At 34.3% G+C, this 14,321-nt stretch overlaps 1 protein-coding gene across 4 annotated transcripts in view; it reads left to right on the top strand.

Moving 5' to 3' along the window:
• Positions 1 to 14,321, top strand: part of AK5 (adenylate kinase 5) — a 243,579-nt gene that overhangs the window by 40,006 nt on the left and 189,252 nt on the right. The gene's annotated exons all lie outside the window — the stretch shown is intronic.

Genomic DNA, 14,321 nt, shown 5'->3' on the forward strand with positions numbered 1-14,321 from the left:
GTTATAGATTTATATTTATCTGTGTGATTCTTTGATTAAAATTTGTCTCCTCCAACTGGCCATAAGCTCAACCAGGGAAAGGACATACCTGATTTGTGGTCATTGTTAGTCTTTGGTGTATAGAATAGAATCTAGCACATAGTAGGTACACAGGTTTTGAGTATGCTGTTTGATGAATTATCACAAACTTGCTCCAATTGTTATATATTCTTGCTAACATTTGGTATTGTTGGTCTTCTTTCTTAATTTTAGCCATTCCAGTGGGTACGTATTTCAATTTGCATTCCCTGGATTATTAATGATGTTGGCACCTTTTCAATTCATTAGTCATTTGGATATCCTCTTTTGTAAAAATACCTGATCAAGTTTCTTGCCCATTTTTCTATTGTTTTCTTCTTCTCTTATTGATTTTTAAGATTTCTTTTCATGTTTTCAAAACAAGCCTTTTGTTGACTATATGTGTTGCAAATATCTTCTTCCACTATGCAACTGACATTTTCACTCTCTTACTAGTCTATTTTAATAAATATATTAGTGTTTTTTAATTTTAAAGCCATCCAATTTATCAAACTTTTCTGTTATGGTTAGGGTATTTTAGGCCCTATTTAAGAAATCCTTGTCTTCCGTAAGGTCTAGAAGCTATTTTCTTATATGTCACCTTCTCAAATCTTTATCATTTTACTTTTCACATTTAGATCTGAAAATCCATTTGGAATGAATCTTTGCATATCCTATGATGTAGGGAGTCAAGAGTCATTGTTTTCCATATGAACATCCAATTGACCCAGTACCATGTATTGAAAAGACTGTGCTTCCCTCACTGCGCTGCAAAACCACCATTGTTGTAAATCATATATTTGGGCAGTGGATCTGATTCTGAGTTCTCTCTCTGTTCCAGTGGTTTACTGGTCTTCCTTAAAACCAATACCACACTGTCTTAATTACTGTAGATTTGTAATAAGTCACACTATCTGACAGTAAGTTCTATCACTTTATTCTTTTTTTCAAGATTGTCTTGAAGATTGCCTTGGCTATTCTTGGCTGTCTGAATTTCCAAATAAATTTCAGAGTCAATTTTTCAATTCCCATATACACATACACAAAAAAAAAACCCTGCTGGAATTTAAAGATTACATTAAATCTATAGATCAATTTGGGAAGAATGACATTATGATATTGTGTTCCATTCATGAATATGGCATATACCTCATTTTATTTAAATCTTTAATTTCTGCCAAGGTCTGTGTAGTATTCTTTTTTTTTTTTTTTAACATCTTTATTGGAGTATAATTGCTTTACAATGGTGTGTTAGTTTCTGCTTTATAACAAAGTGAATCAGTTATACATATACATATGTTCCCATATCTCTTCCCTCTTGCATCTCCCTCCCTCCCACCCTCCCCATCCCACCCCTCTAGGTGGTCACAAAGCACAGAGCTGATCTCCCTGTGCTATGCGGTTGCTTCCCACTAGCTATCTATTTTACGTTTGGTAGTGTATATATGTCCATGCCACTCTCTCACTTTGTCACATCTTACCCTTCCCCCTCCCCATATCCTCAAGTCCATTCTCTAGTAGGTCTGTGTCTTTATTCCCGTCTTGCCACTAGGTTCTTCATGACCTTTTTTTTTTTTTCCCTTAGATTCCATATATATGTGTTAGCATACTGTATTTGTTTTTCTCTTTCTGACTTACTTCACTCTGTATGACAGACTCTAACTCCATCCACCTCACTACAAATAACTCAATTTCGTTTCTTTTTATGGCTGAGTAATATTCCATTGTGTATATGTGCCACATCTTCTTTATCCATTCATCCGATGATGGACATTTAGGTTGCTTCCATGTGTGTAGTATTCCTATACCATTTTTCACTAGATTTTCCCCTAGGTAATTAAATGATTTTTTTATTATTTAACTAGCATTTTTATTTCATTTTAAATTGTTTGTTCTTAGTATATAGAAATAAAATTGATTTTTGTATACTGTCCTTCTAGGCAGAGACCATACTGAATTTGCATATTTATTCTTATGGCTTTTAAATTCTTTTGGATTTTTTACACATACAATCATATTATCTCAAATGACTATTATATTTCTTTCCTTTCAATCCTGTGGGGTTTTTTTTTTTCATGTCTTAATTTACTGTCTAAAATCTCCATTACAGTGTTGACTAGAAATAATGATAATGGACATCTTTATTTCATCTCAGAGGGAAGGTTTCAGCATTTCCCAGTTAAGTATGATGCCTGCTGTAACTTTTATGTATTTATTATTTATCAGATTAAGGATATTCTCTTGAATTCCTAGTTTGATAAGCGTATTTATCGTGAAGGGATGTTAAGTTTTACCAAGTGCTTTTTTCATATTTAAGATGATCATATGATTTTTTTTTCTTTTTTATTCTGTTGGTTTGGTAAATAACAGTGCTTGATTTTTGAAAGGTAAACACATTTTTCATTCATGGAATAAACCTGAATTGGTCATGGTGTATATAATCTTTTTATACATTGATGGATTCATTTGCTAATATTTTACTTAGAATATTTGCTTGCATTCATGAGTGAGATTGACCTATAACTTTTCTTTCTTTCAATGTCCTTGTCAGGCTTTGGATTCAAAGATTATGCAGCCCTAATAAAATGAATTGGGAAGTATTTACTTCTTTATATTTAGTAGAAGGGTTTCTGTTAGATTGGTGTCTGATACAATTCACTAGTGAAGCCATCTGGATTCAGAGTTTTCTGTGTGTAAGTTTTGAATTGTGGATTTAATATCTTCCATAAATAAAGAGCCATTCTGGTTTTCTGGTTATTCTTTTTTTTTTTTTTTTTTTTTGGGAGAGTTGTGTTTTTCTAGAAATCTGTCCATTTCATATATATTTTCCAATTTGTTTTCATGAAGTGTTTCTTAATATCCTATTTTATCATCTTAATCTCTGTATGATATTTAGGGGTACCTTCCTTTTTATTCTCAATATTTTGCCTTTTCTTTTCCTTGATTAGTTTCACCAGGGATTATTGATTTTATTAGTGTTTTCAAAGAATGAACCCTTAGCTATAATGTGTTTATTATGCATTTTAACTATGTATGTAATTTAATTTATGCTCTTATTTTATTCCTTTTTTAGTAGACCTAAAAGGTCTGATTTTTTTTCTTCTTTTTTTTTAACCATTTTGAGATGGATGCTTAGATCACGAATTTCAACCTTTCTTTTTTCCCCTAACATATTCATTTAAGGCATTAAATGTCCCTGTAACTATGGATATAGCTACACCCCACAAGTTTTGGAATGTTATATATAATTTGATCCTAATTTAATTCAAAATATTTTTATTTCCATTGTGATTTCTTTGACCCAGGAATTATATTGAAATGTATTGCTTAATTTCCAAACAGGGATTTTCTATTTATATTTTTATTATTTATGCAAAGTTTATTTCCATTGTAGTCATTAAAGATAATCTGTGTGATCATTTGAAATTTGTTTAGATTTCCTTTATGGCTCAGAATATGGTCAACTTTCTTAAATTTTCTGTCTGTATTTTAAAATTTTTGTGTTCAACTTGATGGTTATAGTTTATAAATATATATCAATTTGTTAATTATATTAAACTCTTCTATATCCTTACTGATTTTTTTCCATATTGATTTTTTTTGCCACTTGTTCTATCAGTTATTTGGAAAGATTTATGAAAATCTCCCATTCTGACTGTGAATTTGTAACTTTCTACTTTTAGTCCTGTCCAAGTTCAGTATACTTTGAGCATATATTATTGGGTAATGCAAATTAAGAGTTATTATGTCTTCCTGGATAATTAAATCTTTTATCATAATGAAATGACACTCTTTACCTCTAGTAATATTTCTCTCCCTAAAGTCGACTACTTTGTCTGATTTTTTTTCACCTTTATTGAGGTATAATTGGCAAATAAAAATTGCATATGTTTAAGGCATACAATTTGACGTTTTGGTATATATATACATTGTGAAGTAGTCACCACAATCCAGCTCACTAACATATTCACACTTCACACAGTTACACTTTTCTTCTTTTTAAAACAAATTTTTTTTGTGAAGAGAACATTTGAGATCTACCCTCTAAGCAAAGTTCAAGTACACAATACAGTACTATTAACTATCTGTGGTCATATTGCTGTACATTAGATCTCCAGAACTTATTCATCTTACATAACTGATACCTTGCACCCTTTGACCAACATCTTCCCCTCCACCCAGCGCCTGACAACAACCATTCTACTCTCTGCTTTTGTGGATTTGACTACGTTAGACTCCACATAAAAGTGAGATCATGTCCCACAAGGACTCAGAGGCAAAGAATATACAAATCAATTTTCACTGCAAAGTAAAGGAGCTGTTACAGTGGAGGATTACTGGACTGAATGTCAATATTATGACATAGTATGAGTGTGTTTCATGTTTGGTAATTTCAATCATTGTTGCTTTTGTTGTGGTCATCCATTTACAATGCTTGGTGTCAGTCTATTTATCTCTTGTAAAAATAAAATACAGTGTGTGTGTGTGAAAAAAAATAACAACAACAAATCTTGATGCTTACCTCTCACAATTCATCAAAATTAACTTGAAATGTATCAAATAAATAAATATAAAAGCTAAACTAGAAAACTTCTAGAAATCTTTGTGACTTTGGTTTAGCAGAGGATTTCTTAGAACACAAAAAGCACAATCCATAAAAATTTATAAACTAGAATGTATAGAAAACAAAATTCTCTTCAAGAGAAACCATGAATAAAATGAAAATCAATCCACCATCAAGGAGAAAATATTGGCAACGCATATGTGTGACAAAGTACTTTTCTCCAGAATATATAAAAAATACTTATAACTCTGCATTAAGTAGACAAAGGAAAAAAACAGGCAAAAGATTTGAAGAGATAATTCACAAGAGATAATATAAAAATGGTCAATAAGCTCATAAAAATGCTCAACATGATTAGTCATCAGGAAAATACAAATTAAAATCACAATGAGATATCATTAAATTGGCTAAAATAAAAACACCTTACAACATCCAATTCTGGCAGGGATGTAGAGCAGCTAGAGCTCTGAGATAGTGTTGAAGGGTGTGTAAAATGATATAACTACTCTGGAGAACTCTGTTGGGCAGTTTCTTGCAGAGTTATACATACTTACTATTTCACATAGCAATTCCACTTCTAGGCATTTACCAAAAGAAATAAAAACATGTTTCCCAACAAAGAAAATATTTGTAGCAATTTCATTTATGATGGACATAAACCTGAAGACAACTCAAAGCTCATCAATGTGAATGGATAAGGAAATTTTTGTGTAGATATACCATAGACTACTACTCAGTAATAAAAAGAAGCGACATACTGACAAATACAACAATACAGCCGAACATCAAAAACATCATGCTAAGTGGAAGGATCCACTCACAAAAGACTATCTATTATATGATTTGAACATACTAACTGATTACATTTTGTGTTTAAGAATGCTCAATATCATGACATAAAAATTCTCCCCAAATTCAAAGAAATTTCCATCAAAACTCCAGTAGAGTATATTATGAAATATGATAATCTGATCTCAAAATTCATACAAAAGGATAGGAAAGTTCATTCCAGGACTTATTGCAAGGCTATTTTAATTCAAACAGAATGGAACAGAATCAAAAGCCCAGAAACAAATTTATGGACATAAGAGAACCTGGAATATGATAAAGATAACATTAAAAATTAATGGGGAAATAATGAATGAATCAATAAACTGTTCTGGAACAAAAAAAAAGTGAGATCATGCAATATTTGTTTTTCTGTGTCTGGCTTATTACAATTAACATAATGTCTTCCAGGTTCATCCATGTTGTCACAAATGGCAGGTTTTCCTGCTTGTTTAAGGCTGAATATTTAGCTGTGTGTGTATATGTGTATATATATATATATATATATATATATATATATATATATATATACAATACTAATTTTCTTTACCTATTCATTCATCAAGGGACTTTTAGGTTGTTTCCATATCTTGGCTATTGTAAATAATGCTACAATGATCAAGGGAGTGCAGATATCTCTTTGAGATACTGATTTTATTTCCTTTGGATATATACCCAAAAGTGGGATTACTGAATTGAGGTAGTTCTAGTTTTAATTTTTTTTGAGGAATCTTCATGCTGTTTTCCATCGTCGCTGAACCAATTTACATTCCCACCAACAGTGCACAAGGGTTCCCTTTTCCTCACATCCTCACCAACACTTATCTTTTGTCTTTTGATAATGGCCCTTCTAACAGGTGTGAGGTGATATCTCATTGTGTTGTTTTGTTGTTGTTGTTGTTTGTTTTGGGGGGTATTTTTTGCCGCACTGCACAGCTTGAGGGATCTTAGTTCCCCAACCAGGGATCGAACCTGGGCCCCAGCAGTGAAAACGCCAAGCCCTAAGTGCTGGACCACCAAGGAATTCCCCCGTTGTGGTTTTGATTTGCACTCCCCTGATGATTAGTGATTCTGAGCACATTTTTTTTGTACCTGTTGGCCATTTGTATGTCCTCTAATGAGAAATGTCTGTTCAAGTCCTTTGCCCTTTATTTTGTAGAAAATGGATTGTTAAGCATTTTATTAATTTTAAAAAATTATTGAGGAATAATTGTATTAATTCCAATTATATTAGTTTCAGGTGTACAACCTAATGATTTCATATTTGTATATACTGCAAAATGATCGCCACAGTAAGTCTAGTTAATGTCCATCACCATACATAGTTATAAAAATTTTTCCTCCTGATGAGAACTTTCAAGACCCACTTTCCTAGTGGATACTTTCAATTGATATTTTCAATTTTTTTTTCCTTTGCCCATTTTTAATTGGATTTGCTATTTGTATGGTTTTACCACCTTTCTATTGGTTAATGTTTCCATGGTATGTTTTTTCCATCCCTTTACTTTAGCATTTCTGTGTCTTTATATTTCAAGTGTACTGCTGTATCGAGCACTTCTGATGCCCTACCTTATATTCTCTCAGCCCACCTTTTACTTGGCCTTTGCTGCTGTGACCAGTTTTGTACCCATGTAATGCTGCCCAGGACAGCAACTCACTGACTTCCTGCCCTGAGATATACACATTGTGAAAGTGTGAAGGAGGCAATGTGCCAAGGGGGTACTTTTGACCAGCAGGGGACAGGCTCTGATAAATAGAGGCTCCTCACACATGTCCCCTTAGAAGGGCCAGCAGCATGGCGTCCCAGTCTCCATCACAGTGACTAACCCGACACTGCACCTTAGCACTGGCTTGCCCCCTCCTCTGCATTCTCCCCAGTCCCCACTCCTGCTTTCCTGTCTATGGCTGCTTTGATGCTACAAGACCACATGGCCTGAAAAGCCTAAAATGTTTGCTGTCTGACCCTTTACAAAAAAAGTTCGCTGATTCCTGTTCTACGGATTATGACACGCATCACTAACTTATTCATGTCTCATATAAATCAGTACATTTACCACTTCCTAAACAAGACCTTTGAACAGTTGAACTTCATTTACCTGCCTCATGACTCATCTCTATTTTAAGTACCACAAGATACTTTTAATATTTTTTATATGGTCAATCTTCATTTAGGTTCACCCACAGATTTATCATTTCATTACTCTTCATTCATTCCTCTGGGCCAGATTTCTATCTTGGATCATTTTTCTTCTACCAGAAGAATATTCTTTAATATTCCCATTAGAGTAGAATTTCTGATGAGAATTCTCTCAGTGTTTGTTTGAAAATATCTGTATTTACTTTTAGTTTTTGAAAGATATTTTGACTGGATATTGAAACCTAGATGGGCAGTTATTTTTTATTGGCACTTTAAAGATGTCATATCATCGTTTTCTGGCTTTCATTGTTTCTTTGGCAAATTTAGCTGTCTTGTTATTGCTCCTCTGAAGGTAATCTATCATTTCTTTTTTCTGGCTGCTTTAAAGATTTTTTTTTTTATTATTATTCACTGATAAGACAGTATAGACTCCCAGAGATTAATTTTGTCTAAACAAATCTTTTATTCTTCTATTGTGCCATCTTGCCTCAGATTAAATATTGGGTACAAAAGGAGTAATATACTGAGCCCTAGACTGAAATATAAGGTTTTATCATGTATATTAATCTTGATACTTCACTGTGTCCTATTATGCTCTTCTGTATATGGACATTTTAATATTGTCTTGGAAGAAAAAAAATCAGAACAAAGGAAATGGAGGAAGGAAGAAAAGGAGGACGAAAGGAACGAAGGAAGGGCTAGAGTGAGACTATGGACACACCTGTCAGAACTTGAGAGCATTATGGGAAAAAACATGACTGGGGTAAATTATAAATAAAATGATAAAAGGCAGTTGACAAGAGAAATATGAAGAATAAAGAAAATATAGGAAGAAATTATTTTTAACATACTTGATATTTTGTAAGAGTTTATGAAAAGACTGTGTGTTCCACTACACACAGACTTAATGAGCTGAACCTCATATGCTGGATTCCTTCACTCCCACAAAATTCAGGCTTTCTTTATAATACTGTCACTGTCTGTCTAGATGTCTATGTCCTATCACTGATTTTTTTTTTTTTGTCTGTCTAGCCTTTCAGCAGTTTTATTATGATGTGCTTAGATCTGAGTTTTTTCTTCTTGGTTTTTATATTGCTTCTTGAATCTGGGACTTGATATTATTTATGAGTTTGGAAAATTCTTAGCTATTACATTTTCAAACACTGCTTCTTCATTTTCTCTCTTCTTCTTCTAGAATTTTCTAACTGCTGTCTCATATGCCTCTGTTGCTCTTTTTTGTACTTTTCCTACCCCTCTCTCCCCCTTGCTTCACTCTGGATATTTTCTCCCAAACTTTTAGTTCACTAATTCTGTTTTCAATGCCTAATTGGCTATTAACACATTTAGTATAATGAGGATATGGGATGATTCTAAATGGAATTTAGTCCTGTGAAGGCTGATTCACACAAACTCTGATGGTATAGCCCTTTAGGATTCCAACCAGGAACCTAAGTTGGGAGCAGCAGTAGTAGTTTCTAGAGCTCCTCCTCCGTGGTGGGCCCCATATTCCAGTTTTTGTCCCCTCAGCCCCATAGTCCGTTAAGAGCTTTGCCCAGAAATTATCTCCATGTTAAATGATAGCGAAGTCCAGGTATCTATCCTTTTTCCCTTTTTGATCTAGTCTAGCCTCTGCAATAATGGTGTATATTCAATAAATGCTTAATGGGTGAAAGAAATGATTTCTTTTACATTTTCCCTATAGGCAGAATTAAGAAAGCAAATTTTGGGCTTCCCTGGTGGCACAGTGGTTGAGAATCTGCCTGCCAATGCAGGGGACACGGGTTCGAGCCCTGGTCTGGGAAGATCCCATGTGCCGCGGAGCAACTAGGCCCGTGAGCCACAACTACTGAGCCTGCGCGTCTGGAGCCTGTGCTCCGCAACAACAGAGGCCGCGATAATGAGAGGCCTGCGCACCGCGATGAAGAGTGGCCCCCACTTGCCGCAACTAGAGAAAGCCCTCACACAGAAACTAAGACCCAACACAGCCATAAATAAAAAAATAAATAAAATTTAAAACAAACAAACAAACAAACAAAAATTCCCAGAGACCTTTCTGTTAAAAAAAAAAGAAAGAAAGCAAATTTTGGCCCAGTATTAGAAAGAACTTCCCAGTTATTAGAGTTAGCCAGTAATGAAAGGGGCTGCCTCAAAACTAGTGAGACATCACAAGAAATGCTCACAAAGGACATTCAAGTTTAAAGGTTCAAGTTTAAAAATCACTTGTCAAGAGATTGTAGAGATGATTACAGGTTTGGCATTAATTTGGGCTAGATAACCTCCAAGATTTTCTCATCTCTTATTTCTGTGATTCCAGTTTTTGTTCCAACTGTGATCTTCTCTCTTTGTGGGGTTTTTTTTTTTTTCATACTTCGCTTCTTGGTTTCTGACAGTGATCTGAACTATGGAGTGTAGGCCTTTTAACACGTCTTCATAAAGAATAGGGCAGTCAAAAGCACTGACAGTTAAGAAGAGAGCTCACTAAAATAAGCTCACTTAGTAGTCTGATGCTGTGAATAATACATCTTTGCTAATCAAAGATGGTCATAGGTTCTTTTTAACAGAGTAATCATTCAGATAAGGGACTTTGAGAAAATGGATAGAGGAAGATTGACTTGTCCATATAATGACAGGGAAAAAAAGATTGATTTAGTTGATCCAATGGGAGAAAAAATATCAGCAATTGGGAAGTTTACTTCCATGTAGACAAAAGTGATATCTTGGTCTTTGTTCTCATTTATTTATTTACTCACTCATTCATTCAATCAGCAAATACATTTTGAGAACATAGGCTAAGAAAAGGTATGCCAAGGATCCACTTTGTTTGGTGATACTTTTCAACGTTTCATGAGTGAATTTCATGAAAACTTTCTAGGTGCTTCACATCTTCTGGGAAAGAATGGTATCTGCTTCTATTTTACATTTTGGGGGAAAAAAACATAAACAATTAAATTTTTTCTTTTAAAATTGAGCACTGTTGGAGAACGAGGGTCCTAATGAGTGGGCATATGCAGGGGTGACTAGGAATCAGGTGAGCATGCTTGTGGCTGAGATCACTGCTGAGCACAGTCGGCTGGTTATCCCAGCTGCCATGGAGGTCTCGCCTGTTCCACGTTTTAATTTTTTGTATCACTGGTTATATGTTGTTTAGTTTATACCAAGAAAAGACAGCAAGTTAATTACAATTATAAAATTAAATAACTTTGCAGATTCACTTGAAAGTCATCTATATCAGACCTGAAGTTGCATTCATTGATCAAAAATCTTAGATATAAAAAATATATTAAAAATTAAAAATAAATATCAAATACCTAGGAATAATTTTTAAATGGGCAAGAACATTACATAGAAAACTACAGAGCTCTGCAATAAAAAGTATTGGGAGAAATTTAAGAAACAACAGCAACAACAAATATCTTAGATATTCTACTTGTTTCCTGTAAACTTATAACTGCTTTTTTTTAAAGTCTATTAATTAGAATAAACAAAATTCAGTTTTATTCAAAGTGTAAAAAAGTCTTTTATAAATTTCAAGCTAATTTCAAAAGCCAATTATAAAAGACAAAATAAAGTGATGATTACATATTTAAGTCTCTCCATAACCTCATTGTGTTAAGTAGGGAGAAGCACATACATTGCAGTCTGAAACAAAACACAAAATGTATTAAAGTAAAGCATTTAATTTGTTTAAATGCAAAATGCAAGAATTTCTAAATGCAAGTTTTACCTGCATTCAACACTGAGCTAGTAGTTGAAGTTTTTTCCATATTTTAATATACAATATGACCAAACCAAGAACAATATAATGTCATTTTAATTTTTTTTAAATAAATTTATTTTTATTTATTTATTTTTGGCTGTGTTGGGTCTTTGCTGCTGTGCACGGGCTTTCTCTAGTTGTGGCGAGCGGCAGCTATTCTTTCTTGTGATACGAGGGCTTCTATTGTGGTGGCTTCTCTTGTTGAGGAGCATGCGCTCTAGGCGTGCTGGCTTCAGTATTTGTGGTGCGTGGGCTCAGTAGTTGTGGCGCACGGGCTTAGTTGCTCCACGGCATGTGGGATCTTCCCGGACCAGGGCTCAAACCCTTGTCTCCTGCATTGGCCGGCAGATTCTTAACCACTGCACCACCAGGGAAGCCCTGTCATTTTAATTTATTTGTCAAAAATTGTCTTCTTCCTTATATGCTATTCAAAGTAAATTTAAAAGGATGTCATTTGTTATGTTGGGTAAGACTGAATATTACCAAAGATTTTATTTAATTTGAATTTTGCATTATAATATTTGATAGTATAAAAGTTTTAACTTCAGATAATCTCTTTACCATATATCACACAAAAATCACAAAGTGATTTTGTAAATTGTTAAGGGTTCTCAAAAGCTACTTAAAAGTGTTGTATGGGACATATTAAACTACTGAGATGGGAAGGGAAAAATAGTTGAGAAAACTGAAGTTCAGAGATATTGAACCTTTTGCCCAAGGACAAATGACTAATAGCAGATTCTACATATAAAATCAGCATGATCTGATTCTAAAATTCATGCTCTTAATCACTTATGCAAGTATGTGCCTGTGCTTACACCATGGCAGTGGGAACTGGGAGAAGGGGAATCTGAGTAGTGTTTCAAGACAAAACTCCACAGTCCATGGTGATAGCTCTGAGAGATTGAAGTTTTGATAAGGGTTATAAATGATATTAAGATTTCTACCTGAAAATTCGAAAAGATACAATGTTCATAGCAGCGTTATTTATAATTGGCAAGGTACGGAAGTAACCTAAATGTCCATCAGCAGATGAATGGATGAAGATGTGGTGTATATGCCACTTGCAGCAACATGGATAGACTTGGAGGGCATTATGCTAAGTGAAATAAGTCAGACAGAGAAAGACAAATACTATATGATATCACTTATATGTGGAATCTTAAAAATACAACAAACTAGGGAATAAAACAAAAAAGAAGCAGACTCACAGATATAGAGAACAAACTAATGGTTACCAGGGGGAAGGGGGGAGGGGCAATGTAAGAGTAGGGAATTTTAAAAGGAGTTATTATGGGATTATATGAAATCACATTTGTGAAACTTTTGAAAATTGTAAAGCACTATACAATTTAAAGAATCTTTCATTCAGGGCTTCCTTGGTGGCGTAGTGGTTAAGAATCCACCTGCCAATGCACGGGACAAGGGTTTGAGCCCTGGTCCGGGAAGATCCCACATGCCACAGAGCAACTAAGCCTGAGAACCACAAATACTAAGCCTGCTCTCTAGAGCCCACAAGCCACCACTACTGAAGCCCGTGTGCCTAGAGCCCGTGCTCCGCAACCGCAATGAGAAGCCCACGCAACTACGGGAAGCTACTCTTCCCATGGGAAGAGTAGCTCCCGTACCTACTCACCGCAACTAGAGAAAGCCTGCGCACAACAACAAAGACCCAACGCAGACAAAAATAAATAAATAAATTTATTTTTTTAAAAAAAGAATCTTTCATTCAATTAAAAAAAAAGTTTTAAAAAAGACTTCTAGTTGAGAGATTCAGGAAAGTAGTGTTGCTACCATAAAAATAAATAAAAAAACAAATACATATATAAGCAAGATGGGAATTTCATTCAGGTAAAAAGGTGCTGGCACTGATTTGGCCATGCTGAGTCACACGTAATATTAAGACTTTCAGGGACTTCCCTGGCAGTTCAGTGGTTAAGACTTCGCCTTCCAGTGCAAGGGGTGTGGGTTCAATCCCTGGTTGGGGAGCTAAGATCCCACATGCCTCGCGGCCAAAAAACAAAACATAAAAACAGAAGCAATATTGTAACAAATTAAAAACACTTAAAAAATGATCCACATCAAAAAAACTTAAAAAAAAAAGACTTTCAGGTAGACCCGTCATATAAGCATTTGATAATATAGGACATAAGTGCTGTTGAAAGTCAGTGCTGAAAATGTACATTTGGAATCCGTCAACAAAAGATAGGTGGTTGAAACCAGAACAGTGGAAGGGAGCTGAGAGAATAAGAACCTGGAGAGGGAAAAACAAAACAAAACATTATCTAAGGCCCATAAACATCATTATTTGTGAGTGTTACATTTTTAAGGAAAAAAATTTGAGCAAAGAGAAAAAGAAAATACAGAACAAAAAGTTAAATGAGAACCAGGACAATATAGAATCATGAAAACCAAGAGATAGTAAACATGGCTAAAATTCATTGAGCACCTACCATTGATCAAGTTTGTGCTGATCTTATTTAATCTTTATAATAACTCAGGGAAGAGGTTCATGTATCTCTTTTGACAGATGAAGACATGGAGGCTTAGTAAAGTTAAGCCATATGCCCAGAGCTCAGCTGGTAAATCCTAGGGCAAGAACTGTAATCCATGTTTCCCAGACCCCAGGGTCCATTTTCTAGCCAGTGGTCTCAAGAGTGCACAAGGCAAACCACTGTAGTGTGGGAAGAAAATGTTAAAATTACGATTATCATATGTCATCCTTTTAAAATTGTATTTTTGTGTGTATTTTACAACATACATACTATTATACAATATATTACATATATACATATGTATGTATGTACATATGTAATACATACAATATATTAGTATGGTAGTACATGGCTATCATACATTCATGCATAATTTATAATTTAATAAGTATTTATTGAGGTAGATGCTCAAATAATTTACTAACATGAGGATACAATAACAAATTTTTGGAGATCATTTCTTTAAAGCGCTATGCAAAACTG

This window comes from Eschrichtius robustus, chromosome 3 (genome assembly GCF_028021215.1).
Source record: "Eschrichtius robustus isolate mEscRob2 chromosome 3, mEscRob2.pri, whole genome shotgun sequence".
Classification (NCBI taxonomy): domain Eukaryota; kingdom Metazoa; phylum Chordata; class Mammalia; order Artiodactyla; family Eschrichtiidae; genus Eschrichtius; species Eschrichtius robustus.